This window comes from Ambystoma mexicanum, chromosome 4q (assembly GCF_040938575.1).
Source record: "Ambystoma mexicanum isolate Mex_15411 chromosome 4q, UKY_AmexF1_1, whole genome shotgun sequence".
NCBI lineage: Eukaryota > Metazoa > Chordata > Amphibia > Caudata > Ambystomatidae > Ambystoma > Ambystoma mexicanum.
Genome location: NC_090928.1, coordinates 1,101,021,725 through 1,101,035,946, shown reverse-complemented (window position 1 = coordinate 1,101,035,946; position 14,222 = coordinate 1,101,021,725). Strand labels below are relative to the sequence as shown.

At 44.4% G+C, this 14,222-nt stretch overlaps 1 long non-coding RNA gene across 1 annotated transcript in view; it reads right to left on the bottom strand.

Moving 5' to 3' along the window:
• The window catches only part of LOC138468209 (uncharacterized), a 227,526-nt gene extending 215,186 nt beyond the window's left edge, over window positions 1–12,340 (bottom strand). The window contains exon 1 of the long non-coding RNA XR_011268224.1: window positions 11,786–12,340. This is a non-coding gene — a long non-coding RNA (uncharacterized lncRNA). The remainder of the gene's footprint in view (window positions 1–11,785) is intronic.
• Window positions 12,341–14,222: the final 1,882 nt, after the last annotated feature.

The window sequence follows — 14,222 nt, the reverse complement described above, 5'->3', positions numbered from 1 at the left end:
CCTCCTTCATCCGCCGTTTTGAGTATTAGATTTGGGTGTTACTGAGTGGCTTAAGTCCTAGTCTCTAAATAGGAAGATTGTGTCTATTGCATTTGTCGGTTTTCTGTAGCTCATTAAGATCCCTGATAATGCATTTCTCATATATAGTAATTTCATCAGCCAGGCAGTTCCATTCCATCATATACAGCAATGCTTGTGTGTGGAAGTGGTTTTTATGAGTGTCACTGCTAAAACCCGTATTGTGAGGAATTAGTAAAACAGTGCATGTTTTAACATTACTGCCAAACTCTCAAGACCGTGGGTCCTGTGCTTGCTGGTCATAGAGACCCACGCTACTCCTCAATGATGATGCCCACCAAGGCTGAAACATGCTCGGGCTTGACTACCCCTTTGCGGGCGGGACCAAGCCTGATTTGCATATATCATTCCCCTTTTGTAAGGGCTTGGCAGGCAAAGAACGGTGGTCTGGAGGGTTGCCCAGAGCAATGACAGAGGTTAAGATTTATTCTAAATCTTCCAGCCATCACCTCTTTTGTTTTGCTATTGTCACCACGAGTGGGACGGGTATGCCCAGACATGGGTCCCATGCCCGCTGGGCCTCGAGACCCAAGCAACTCCTCACTGATGGCGCTCAACAAGGCTGAAACATGTCTCGGGGTGCTTGTGGCCTTGTGAAGAAGGGATGTGACCTAACAGTTCGGGCTGGACTACCCCTTTGGGGGTGGGACCAAGCCTGATTTGCATATGGTTTTTCCCCTTTTATAATGGCTTGGCAGGCGAAGAACGATGGTCTGGAGGGTTGCCCAGAGCAATGCCAGGGGTTAAGTTTCATCCTAAACCTTCCAGCCATCACCTCTTTTGTTTTGCTATTGTCACCCCGAGTGGGACGGGTATGCCCAGACGTGGGTCCGGTGCCTGCTGGGCCTAGAGACCCAAGCAACTCCTCATTGATGATGCCCAACAAGGGTTACCGAGAGCAATGCCAGAGGTTAAGTTTTATTTTAAACCTTCCAGCCATCACCTCTTTTATTTTACTGAACTCTAAAGACGCCACTTCAACTATTTAGCCGCCCTGCAATACAAATGATCCTGCACTTGTATATTTAATTAATCGACATGAATAATGTGAAGGTTATTCTGAGTCTTAACCCATCGAAGTTGATATAGGAAAACTGTGTACATCTCTCCATGTTGTGTATGCACGTGTAGAAACCCAGGAACACCTGCAATAGAGACCTACTTTTCATTTTAACTTTCTAAATAATCAATTGTTCGCATTAATCCTCACGGGCAAGAAGCAGGTCATGATTTCAGAGCATATTAGAGCGATTCAAAACAAGGCTATAATTCAACGTGAAAGTTTATTTACAGCCACTTGCACCTGGCGCGCGGCTGCAAACACCTGATTGTGAGGCTTCGGCATCGGCGCGAGGTCAGCTCTCTTAATTAGCGTTGTGTGAAAATATAATGGATACCGTTTTGTTCGCGTGCCTCGTATATGTGGGAAAAGCACAATAAGCTTGACGTGGGGTCGTTGTGTAATTTGCAGTAATCATACGAATCACGGCTCCGTTGCTAGGCGATTTTCGTCTCCCTCTTTCTTGCCGACAACAGTACTGAGTAAGAGGCCAGAAGGAGCAAGTGACGTCTCTATTGTCGCTCTCAGCAGAGGCTTTGAGCATCAGGGAGGCGACACCGAGGCCCCGTCGTGCATCGATCTTTTCTGAAGGTTGTGTTCCACCTGCCGGCTGAACAATGACGAAGGGTCTAATCTGTTACTGAACATGAAGATGTTCAGACGTTGATAACTCTCTGCCTCATTACATTTCTTTTATTCTGGCAATGATATATATATATTTTTTTTAAAAACTCTGAGAGTGTGGGGGGCGTAGTCAGGGGATAGAAGCAGTGTAATGATTTTGCTCTGGGGAACCAAAACAGTTGTATTTATATAGGTCTTCGGAAAATTATCGGGGTTGGTTTCTGTTCTGTGATGAGACGATCATTGCCATCTTAGAAGTGAAAAAGGCACCATGCAATCTTGCAAGCATAATACGTTTTTGAGGCTATCAAAGGCCTTTGTTGTTTACTTAGGCACTGTGCTTTAGCTGAACATTATACATCAAATCTGACCATTGTTTTCTTCACGTTATTGAACCAGGCCACTAACATGGACCTTGCAAAAATATTGTCTTAATCGGATAACTGCATATCTGTGGCTGCTAGTTTTCATGACCACATGCAACTCTTGCTCAGTTACTAAGTTAGGCTAATTGAGGTATCTCTGCCAGATCCTGTGGTGTTTTTGCTTTTTTTATGTCTGGATTTGCTGATGGTCTCTTCTTCAGAGGTTTGCCTAGCATTTCGGTTCTGGACTGCCCTTGTGGGTGGAACAAAGACTGATATGCAAATTGTTATTTCTCCTTTCAGAAGGATGCAGTGAGCTAAAAATCTGGTTGTAAACCCTCCTGAGTGGGAGAAATTCCATAGACCATGGTATTTGACCCATGTTCGTTGCCAGTAGAGGGGCTACCACACCCTTGTTTACTTTGAAAGACTTGGGGTTTCACCCTACATAACCTAGGGTAATCCAGACGTTGACCACTTGCTTAGTGTGCCTTAGAGAGGCTCAGCTTCACCTCACTGATGAGGCCTGACTAGGCGGAAACACGTGTCTGTGGTTGCTGATGGTACTCTTGTTCAGAGGAGAATGGTCTAGCATTTCACTACTGGACTGCCATTATGGGTGGACCCAGACTGATATACATATGGATTTTTCTCCTTTGAGAAGGGTACAGTGAGCTAAAATGTGGTTGTACACCCTCCTGAGTGGGAGAAATTCCAAAGAACATGGTATCTGACCCATGTTCATTCTCAGTAGAGGGGCTCGCCACACCCTTGTTCAAATTTTAAAACTTGGGGTTTCACCCAAAGTAACCCAGGGTAATCCAGACTTGAACCCGTTGCTCACTGTGCCTTAGAGAGGCTCCGCTTTCTCTCACTGATGAGGCCCAAATAAGCCGAAACACATTTATTGAGTTGCTGATGGTGCGCTTGTTCAGAGGAGAATTGTCTAGTATTTCGGTTCTGGACTGCAATTGTGGGTGGGACCAGATTGATATGCAAATAGATATTTCTCCTTTGGAAGGGTCCAGTGAGCTAAAACGTGCTTGTTGACCCTGCTGAGTGGTTGAACTTCCAAAGACAGGGTATTTGAACCATGTTCATTGTCTGTAGAGGGGCTCTCACACTCTTGTTTAATTTTTTTAACTTGGGGTTTCACCCTAAGCAACGCAGTGTAATCCAGATGTGGACCCCTTGCTCACTGTGCCTTAGAGAGGCTCAGCTTCAGCACACTGAGGCCTGAGTCAGCTGAAACATATGTCTAGGGTTGCTAATGGTACTGTTGTTCAGAGGAGAATTGATTGCATCTTGGATCTGAACTGCCGATTTGGTTGGGAACAGACTTATAAGCAAATGGATATTTCTCCTTTGAGAAGGGTGCATTGTGCTAAAACGTGGTTGTAGACCCTCCTGGGTGGGAGTAATTCCATAGAACAGGGTGTTTGACCCATGTTTGTTCTCAGTAGAAGGGCTCCCACACCCTTGTTTAATTTGTAAAACTTGGGATTTCACCCTACGTAACCCAGTGTAATCCAGACGCGTACCCCTTGCTCACTGTGCCTTAGAGAGGTTAAGTTTCACCCCACTGATGAGGCCTGACTAGGCCACAACACGTGTCTGGGGTTGCTGATGATACTCTTCTTCAGAGGAGAATTGCCTAGAGTTTCAGTTCTGGGCTGCCATTGTGTGTGGGACCAGGCTGATATGAAAATGGATATTTCTCCTTTGAGAAGTGTGCAGTGTGCCAAATGTGGCTGTAGGTCCTCCTGAGTGAGGGAAATCCCATAGAACAGGGTATTTGACCCATGTTCATTCTCAGTAGAGAAAAGTCTACTGGCAATAGTGGCAATATCGCACCAAGTTTAAATTTTATCTGTACTGCTCCACTTCAACACTCTTTAACAGCCCCACATCATGAAGATTGCGGGTCACAAATGGGCCAGCACCTTCTCCAAATCCTCCTTCCAGTATGGCAATGTATTTCTAATGATGTACATGGTCTGTTGTATTTTGCTCTATCAGTATTTGGCAAGGCCCTCCGATCTCAAAAACCATCTCAGCTGTGTCTTTGCTTCCTCGTACCTACCGTAATCCGTAGATCCTTGGTGTAAGGAACCAACAAGATAGCCCCAGAAAATACCTGTGTGTCCATTGTTTTGCCTTACAAGGGAATTTATCTTCCTTGACGCAAGATTTTGTAGCCTCTACATCGACAATGAATGAAAACATTTAATCACCTACCTTTACATCTATCCAGGGTTTCTCTTCTGGATCGGCAGTAACAGACAGGACTGGACACATTAGAGGTCCCTGTGGGCTGTCCTAATCCGGATACATATTAGCACCGGGAAGCGGGAGAGGATTCCCTCCAAAAACACTTGCTCCAGTGTAGTGAATGACCATTCCTTGGGGTAAAGGATTGTTCTCCCATGTTTGTATTGGTGCCTGCGCTGGCACGGTTGGCTGAAATGTATAATTCTGTGCAGTCTCAGATGCCGGTTTCTGTCCAACCCATTCCTGCTGTGATTGCACAGAACCTGGCGCATATGGAATGGATAGGGATTACATTTGTTGGGCACCTACATTGAAACACTGTGGCCTACTCTATCAATACCGTGACACATGTCCCATTCTCCCACACAACCAACACTGGATCCTGTACAATCCTCCATAGTTACCTCCTATTGGCCCGTTGAACCGGGGCCCCATTCCTCCGAACTCACCAAATAACACAAATCCTCATGGAAATCCTCACCTTCCCCTTGGAAACCCTCTCATTTGCCCTTGATCGGGAGCATATGTGTCCTTCCAACCTTGTGTCATACTTGGTTCAATCTGTCCCTGTTGTCCCAATTGTCCTTGCTGTCCCTCTGTAGAGCTGGTAATTATTGCTCTGTCTAAACAAATCTTAGCTAGTTATTTCTGAAAGAGCTTGGCTTCTGCCTTTTGTGCCTTTTCAGTACTCTCTTTTTCCTTTTGCCTCCTTCTTTTACGAAAATGCACAATATGCCTCTGAATCTCAACCCAACCATTGGCCTCCATTTCCACTACTTTATCTAAATCATGCAGAACTTCTTTGAAAAGTACCTTTTTTAGCATGTGGTAAGAAATAGCCACATTTTTGTCCCAAGCTTCTCCTGTCTCAGCTCTTCATATTCCCTGAGTTAACTGGATATATGCGGCAGGATCGTCATCTAATTTCAGCGTTTTAGCCAGAATCAAATTTATATCTGGAATATCAGGATACATAACCTGGAAGGCTCCCATACCTTTGTCCTGTAATTATTAAAGTGTGACCCCTCATGGGTGTTCGTATCTAACTGAAAACCTGGATACCCTGATCGCTTCCAAATTTTGTTTGACCATTCCCCGATTAGAGCCGCAAATAAGCTTTCATGTCCCCTATGGCCAACATAACACCAGCAGTCTGTTCTTTGATAGCATACATCCACTTCCCCATCCCTGTATTGAGCGAAGGGAGTGTCTTCATCAAGTTATTCCAGTCCATTTGTGACCAAAAGACATAATATGCTTTCCCGCGTCTCTTCTGGAGCAATGGAAATTGAGTTACTCTCACTTTTACTGGGGCTATCACCGTATTTCCCTTGCTTCTTACTATGGCCATACATGCACCATGGCATGTCCTAAAACCCCGTGGTGTGATATCTGTAGTTGCCGCTGCTGCAACGCGAGGTGGGGCTGCTGCACACTGTTCTCCCCATTAAATATCTGATTCCCATGATCCTCCTCATTCTCTTCCCGTTATCAAATCCTGTGGCCTTTCCAAGGGCATGGAAGCATACTTGGCTTTACCATGGTATTCTGGTTCCTGTTCTCTTTGTTTGAGTCCTGTGATCAGAACAATACTTTCCTCTTCAAGGTCCACGTGGACATCCTTGATGACTGACCTATCAAGCCAAAAGAGGACTTGTCCATGCCTCAAGTTCCCTTCTCTTACATAATTTACCTGCCTTTTCCTTTCTTCCTGCTCTTCATTTCTCTGCTGCTGTAACAGCACTACCTCTTCTTCCATTAGTCTCAATGCTAATTCGCTAATTCTGAATTTCTCTGCTCTTGATATTCCACTGCCATTCACAACCAATCCTCTATTCGGGGGGTAGAAGGCACAGTTCTTCCTTTGTCACCCATTCTTAGCCTTTCAACTAACCTTTGGGTTGACGGTCTCACTCTCTCTCGCTCCTCCACCCTTAATCTCGCTGCTGGCCTAGTAGTGGGGGCATTATTCTCTTTTTGCCCCCTCTCTAAATCTCTCTATGGTCCTGACCATTGAAGGAGTTACCATTCCACTTTCCTCAGTATCCCATCTTTTGGAAATCGTAGCTGACGGAGACGTTACCCGTGACTGTCTTGTGACCACTGGAGTGGGTACTGGAGAAAATGGGGTTTCAAACTTGGGGTTGGTATACCCCTCTGCGGTTGATAAAGGATAGCACCCATATGGTGGTGGGGTTGAAGGAATGTCAGCACCCTCCTTGTTTGGCCCTCTTGCCTCAATTTTAACACTGTGGGCATTTCTGTCCTTCTCATAAATCCTCCATAATTCTAAAATATTTAATCAGTTCTCTAACTTCGATCCCTTCTGCCAAGTAAATAAGAAGGTATAGAGGTTTTCCAACATTCCCTTATCATAGGTCCCATTTTCAGGCCAAGAAATAATCATTTACCCTTAATTTCCTGCACCCATTCTCGATGGTACTTCAAAATCTTTACCTTATACCTAGGATGAAAATGACACAAGAGATCCAGTTGAGTCGCCATTCTCCAAACCAGCCTAACACTTACAATTGCATTCGGGAAATCAACTATCTAAACAAGGAAGCTGAACCCGTGGCAGAACATTTTGAACCATAGAACCACATTTTTCCCCTTCCCAATTTGGTAAAGCTTCCCCACAGTCACTCACCTCATTTACTTTCACACGATCACCTCACTAGCTATTCTCTACTAATTATACTTTCCACTCTTACACAAAATACAGCATATTATCAAAGAACACAATGCTGGCCAAACTCCTCTTTACTTCTTCATCATTTCTTCTTCATCTCTTTTACAACATTTTTGACTACAATGTAATCTTTTTCCGACTACGGAAAGATACCCTTCACTACTTTCACTAACAAAGAAAGGGAAATAACAAACTAGGTAAAAATATTAGTTTGGCGGGGTGAAGGCTCCAACCGCCTAGACAAGTAAAATGAAGTGTGCCGGGGCACACCCCATAAGCGTATCTACAGAAGGACTTACTATTAAGAGGCCACCTCATCCCTAGGTAAAAATATATGGAAAAAGGACTTCCAACATGGAACTGTTCATACATTCCCCCAAAACACTCACCTGTTCAACCAACTTAACTTTGTCTAACTCCACACATACACACCTAATTTACCCTGCTAGAAAAATAAAAACAATCCCAGATCAAAGAAAAACCCTCTTTTCCCCTCACATCCTCTTGCCTTATCCGCCAAAGTGCACTTACCTGAAAAGTTCTCCAAAGCCCTCTGAAGCAGTGCTCCTTCAATTCGCCCTGCACAGCTGGACTGTGGTACCACGTCTTGGGGAGCAGACAGGCCTTGAACCAATATGGCACCAGTAGACCTCTCCCTTTTTATCGTGCATGAAAGACTGGTCCCAGCAAAGAAGCGCCACAGAGAATTTGTACAGACAGGAAACTACCAGCATCTCGGAAACCCTGGAGATCACAACGGGGTCACCTAATTTGAGGGTGGACCTCCGATCTCCCTACTCAAAATAGGCCTAGCTCTTACGAAGTAAGTGCACGTTTGACCATCAAGCAAGTTTATTGTATGCAAACCATCGAGAGGGGCTAGACGACTCTTTAGAGACCAAACTAACTAGATTCTCCCTGAACCACATAGAAGTTACACATTATATACATTAATGCAACATTTAACAAACGTCCATATTTCTTTACAAAATCTTCCCCCAACCCTATACAAGGAAATCTAATCCCAAAAGTTCCCACGCTCTCATTCAATACATTACTTTAATCACCAACCCCTTTCAATATACATTTGCATTAGCTCATATTTAAAGCATACCACTTTTTGGGGTCTTTTCATAGTAGGTCATGACATAATTAGATGGTTACATATTCATGCACAACAATCATAATTTATTACAGGTTCCATCTGGTCGGGGACCTCTAACCCTGGTTGTGATACACATGGCTTTACAAGGACACTTAAACAATATAAGGAGGGATAGCACAGACAAGTTCCCCTTGAACTGCTGATGAGCATCTTATCCGCACAGACTTGCTGGCGTCCCTGGGATCTCTCATTTCACGGTAATCTATAATGACTACCATTTCACTATGCATGGCCTCTCTGGTTATTCCTGGGAACCTAATTGAAACCCATAAACTATTTGTCAATTTAAGAACCCCTTGCACAAGGTTTATGGCATAACTCAAAGTCGAGCCCACTAGGTGGCCAGATTTCCCTGATCACTAAATAACAAACTCCCATGTACTTAGAAAGATTACATCTCCTCACCACAATAGCACCATGTAGCAAAACCCTTGACTGGCCTCAACTGCCGATTTGATGTTATCACAGTTTCCCGAATGTAGTTAGCTGCCTTCCCCCAGCTATCAACCCTGATCGACCAGCTTCCCAGGTTGCACAGAGTTTATATCACCACCACAGGTTTCTGCGGCCTACACAAACACCAACACTCTGGGACCGGCGGTATACAGATTTGTGTATTCTCTATGTACCCATATTTCCCCAACTGTCCTAAACACCTTTCCCTGAAAATCCCCATATATATACTCTGTACATGTATCTTCAAGACTAATGTGTCCCATCAGTGGCTTCTCCATCCACAAATATCCTTTCTCTCATGCGCATATAAAGCTCCTCGCTTCCTATCTTTCGGTCCTGTATTGCACTCCACTGTTAGGTAGAATTCTCATAAATGTGCTAATTCCCTACTCCTTCACCTTGTTGGATTTTTGAGGACTTGATTTTTGTACCTGGAAAGAGTGTACACCTTTTTTCCCACTCTTTCATGTATATTGATGTGTGTTTTTCACTTGTGTTCTTTGATTATGGGCTTTTAGATAACTCCATAGGCATCATCTTTTCATATGTGTTACACACCACCCTTAGTGCAGTGACACAGGAATGTCTTTTAGACTTCCCAAAGGTTTAGATACCTTCTCTGGGATAAACTACTGTTTCCCAGAGAATGTAAATTGAAATTGACTTTACTTGTCTTTCCAAATTCCTAGACCCAGAACACTCCATTTTACAATGGAGTGCTGAAGGGGTTACATAGTATCCCCTGTGTCTAAATACTCATGTAGCAGTCAAATGCTACCCTTTTCTATTGAGAATGCTGGTGGCAGTGGTTTTACAAATGAGCTACCATGATTTTTCCCGACCGCGAACACCGGTAGCTAAAAATCACGGGGAGCCATGTTTTTCAAGATCACGCCTTAAGCCCCTTTGTTTAAACAGGTCCCTGTCTACTTTTTTCGCCATTTCTTTTTGGAAAGGTCCTTCTAGTGTTCGTCTTTGCGTGCCAAACCAGATTTGGTCCCTTTGTTCATGTGCCTTTGGCAGGCTTCAGGACTGAAGACCACCTCTGGTGTCTGAGTGTCTGGGATGGGCAGAAAGTGAGGGAGGTGCCTGAAACTCCCTGTGCTTAGTCTCCTAGGAGACCCAAATGCACTCTGGCGTGATTGGCTGGCTGACTGTCCGGCAAGGACAGCCACCCTGCTGGGTGAGGGACAGCTAGGCTGGAATGAAAGGGAGAACACGGTTTAAAAGGCGAGTCTCTTGGACTGGAAATCAGAGTCGACCACTGGAACGAAAGAACGGAAGAAAAGCTGGAAGAGGACGGCTGCTGCAACTCCTGGATCATTGGTTTGTCCGGTGAAGGCCTGCCGCAGTCCAAATTGACAAGTTCATCTCGACAGAGAAGCCCCTTCAAGGACGACTTCTTCCTTTGAGTTGGTGGGACCAATCAACTTGTAAGCCACCTGGACACCATTCTCAAGGCTGGTTAGGATTAAATAAGGAGAGGGATACCCGATTGTGTGCTTGAATCTACAGCTACTGGAACTGAAGTGACTCCATGTTGTTTGCTTTTTCGATGATCCCGTGCAGTGCAGGAGTCCCGTGACATCCTCCATAGTCCCCACGACTGAGGCTCAGGAACAGTGAAACCTGCAGGAACTGCCAGGAACCAACGACTTTAGCTGCATTTGTTTCTTGATACTAAGGTACTATGCCAACCCGATTGAGAGAACGCCACTCTCGCGATGAAAGTTTATGAAACTTTCCCAACTTACAGGACTAATCAGCTTGTGACCCCACAAATGATTCTTTTTCGCCTAAACTACTTCTGAGAACTTTTGCAAAGACTTTACCGTTTGCTACCAGAACTGCTCTTTCCTATCCAGAACACTAGCCCATTGACTTTGGCCTGGCCTATTGACTTGAATTGAACTCCTCAAGTGGACTGAACCTATTTGCACTGTTTAATAAGTATATGTGATCTATTTGACTTACTTTTGTCCCTTTTGCTCACTTCTAAGTAACTGAACTGCCATTTTGCTCCTATTTCAGGGGAGCTCAAACTGTCTCAAAATCTTAGAGTTTTGTATTGAAGTGTATTGGTATATAATATTAAGTTGTCTTCCACTAGAGAAATGTTTTCTAAATGATTGTGTAATAAATTAATACGTGTTTTACCAAGAAACCTTGAGTATAAGTGTCTACTTGATCCACTGTGATTGAAGGTCCTCTGTGTAACTACTTGTATTGCTCATATTCGCTCTTGAGATAAGCCTGGCTGCTCAGCTCGCTACCAAAAACTGTGTGGTACAGACTTATATCAAAGGTTGGTTTGGATAACACCTGTAGTCCTAATTGTGTGTAGTGGTCCCAGAGGGAACTGCATGTAATTCCGCCTAACAGCCACACAACTACATTGTGCTCATATTGTATCCACAAATGTGTTATTATGTTGCTGTTTGTGTGTAAATCTAAAATGTATCAACTTTACACAAAGTAACACTAACAGTAACACTCATTCCATTCTCATTAACTACACTAGACACATACTAAATCGCAACATCGCATCTACTCCAGTCACCAATATGGCGCACGGAATGCAAATCCTTATTTCTCATTGAAACCGTTATCAACCACCCTGACACATGTTTTCCACCTCATTCAGTGGCCTGAGAGGTGTCAATGTTGATCCAGATAGTCAAAATGCACACATCCAAACACAAGTGTCAGTCTCAGCTGCTGAGTGGAGATGATGCAATCACCATACACAATTGAACAATCCATAGAGGAGATGTGCATGCCCTGAACATCTCAACCTAAACCTGGAAAGTGTTCCTGCCTGAGGCCTTGCTGTCAGAATTTCACATTGCATGCACATGAATATACTTTGTCACCAAAAGCTGCCAGAGCTCATTCCTACACCTGTCGACTTCACAGATGTGTGTCATGACATATTGCCAATGTCAGCATGAGGTTGCATTCCACTTAAAAATTGTGCAACACACATGCCGTGAAAAGCACTAACTTGCTCAATTCATGCACACCCACGCAGGACATACTAAATCTGTGGAAATGTTCTCCATGTGAATACTCACCAGTAGCTTCGATATGTGTCTGCAGGTCAAGGACCTGGACATGGACTGCTGGGTTGATCCTCCACAGGGTGTCACCTGATGGTAGTTTGCAGAGTGCACCTCCAAGAAAGCACCTGTCTCAGATGTCACCTTTGCCTGGCTCTGGATCCCAAGTTCGTCCCAGCGCTTCTTAGCATTGTCCACTGTATGCACTGCCATCACCCTCCATGTTAATGTCAGTCGTGATGTTCATCCAGATCGTCTGATGGCCACACATCCCAAGCTGCTTCTGTGGATCAAAGAGAGCATCATAATGGGCTTGGAACTCTTTAACTGGGATTCCAATTTCTGCAGCAGAGAAGTTGATAGCCCTCAGCCTTGCCTTGATGGTGCTGGATTATCTTGCTGACAATGTGCACCTGATGTTCGTGGGGTGAACCTGAGCCGTGTCTACATGTACTGTGGAGCAGTGGTGGTGTTATTTAGATTTGGAAGTCAGAATATGGCAGATGAGTTAGTCACAGACCCTGACAGGAGAGCCACAGAAGAACAGGCTGTAGAGAAATACCAGGCACTCTAAGGCAGTGCTAGTGCTCAGCAGACAGTGACACATTACCAGGCTGCAAGAGATGTAGAGGTTCAGTTGCAAAATATGTCTGGATGAGGCAAGAAATGGCACAAGGCAGGAGGAACAGCAAGACACGGGTGTCTCCAGTTCATGCAAGGCAGCAGTGACAAAAACAAAGGAAGCACCCTATGCACTTAATTTCCATGCCACACACAGCATGCATACACACGTAACACTGTAAATAATGTGCTTATGAGCACCTCAAACTGCATGTACTTTCCCTGGTGTGCTCATAGGCAGTGATATTTGGGGGGGGGGTACAAGTGGATTTTCTGCCATGCGCTGAGGCAGCAGCATTTGTGGGGACCAACTGGACTTCATGGTGTGCACACAGACATTGATATTTTGGGGACCAAACGGTTGCCTGGCATGTATGGATGCAGCAAAACTTAGAGGGGCCATCTGGACTTCCTGGTATATACAAAGGGGGGAACTTGCTGTGAACGCATCTTACATTGAGCTTGGTGAACTCTTTCTACTCAAGCATCCCATCACCACATGTTGGGGAGCTAACTCCATTTGAAGAGGTCGTCAATGGCCTCATCAACAAGGAGCAGGTGGTTGTCATGGGAGGCCTGGGCACCTTTGCATCCTCATCAGGTGAGTGCCATTGCTGCATGATAAATATGTGCTTTTCTCAACACATGATATGCTATCAAATGTTGTGGTACCGTTGGTCATAGTCCTTATCACCCATTCATGAGTACTGCAGTAATGCATCCATGGTCACTTCCATTACATGTTGTGCATCCTACAAGGTGTATGCTTGGTCTATGTTTGCTATTTAAATTTACCTTATTTCACACATTACTGTATACAGAATTCCCTTGCAATGCCAATACACCTGTATGTGCCAAGGGACTGCAAGACAAATGTCATTGAATACACTCAAAATATCATGTTTGTGGATAGTGCATTGTGACCTGAAATGTAGCCACAGATGAAATAACAGGAAGCAGAGGATGATGTCAGTTGTCTATTCACTGGCACTGGCGGCCAGTGTACATGGATGAGCAACAATGTCAGTGAGAAGTTGCATGATGTGTTCCAGCCAGGAGTTGCAGTGGTTGTCCAAAAGATGTTTGATAAGTGTTGTTCATTCCACATTTGGACAGTCAAATATTCAGTGGGCATGCCCAATGCACACTGGTTATGTCCATGTTGTAGTCTCTTCACACTTCAAAGATGCATGTCTAACCACTATTAGGGCCTTGCCCAATATGGCAAAGGGGGTCATGGTGACAACACAAAATCCTTCAGGACAGAAATGTCAGCAGGAAAAAAACATGATACTTGCAGGTCTTGCATTTATGCATGTATGTAGTTGAGAATGGACTCAGCAATGAAGCACAGAACTCCATCTGCTTACTGTTACATCTTCTACTCTCATACATGTCTGTCTGTATGCATGGTCACCTATTCCTCCAATCCGTGGCTTGATGCATGACAAAATGTGCCCCACCAAGATTGCATCGTGCCACCTGTGCATTCCACAGTACATAATGCCCAGTTTCATTGTTGCATGTGTGTCTCACCCTTTTGTGTCTGTATGCAACTATATGTTTCCCCAATTTGACTTCTCATAAATGGGAAATTGCACCCTTTTTGAAAGTTCACTTCTTTTACATAGCTTCTTGGCTGTTGGCAATGCCAGCTACAAGTTTTGCCAATTTGACTTCTCATAAATATGAAATTGCACCCTTTTTGCTGCTTATATTTTTCCAATAATGGGTGTTAGTTAGGCATTCATATATTTCTTCTTGGTCCCCCTCCTTCTGTTACTTTGCTCTCAGACTGCCCATGAGTTATTTGCAGGAGCTGAAAATGTTA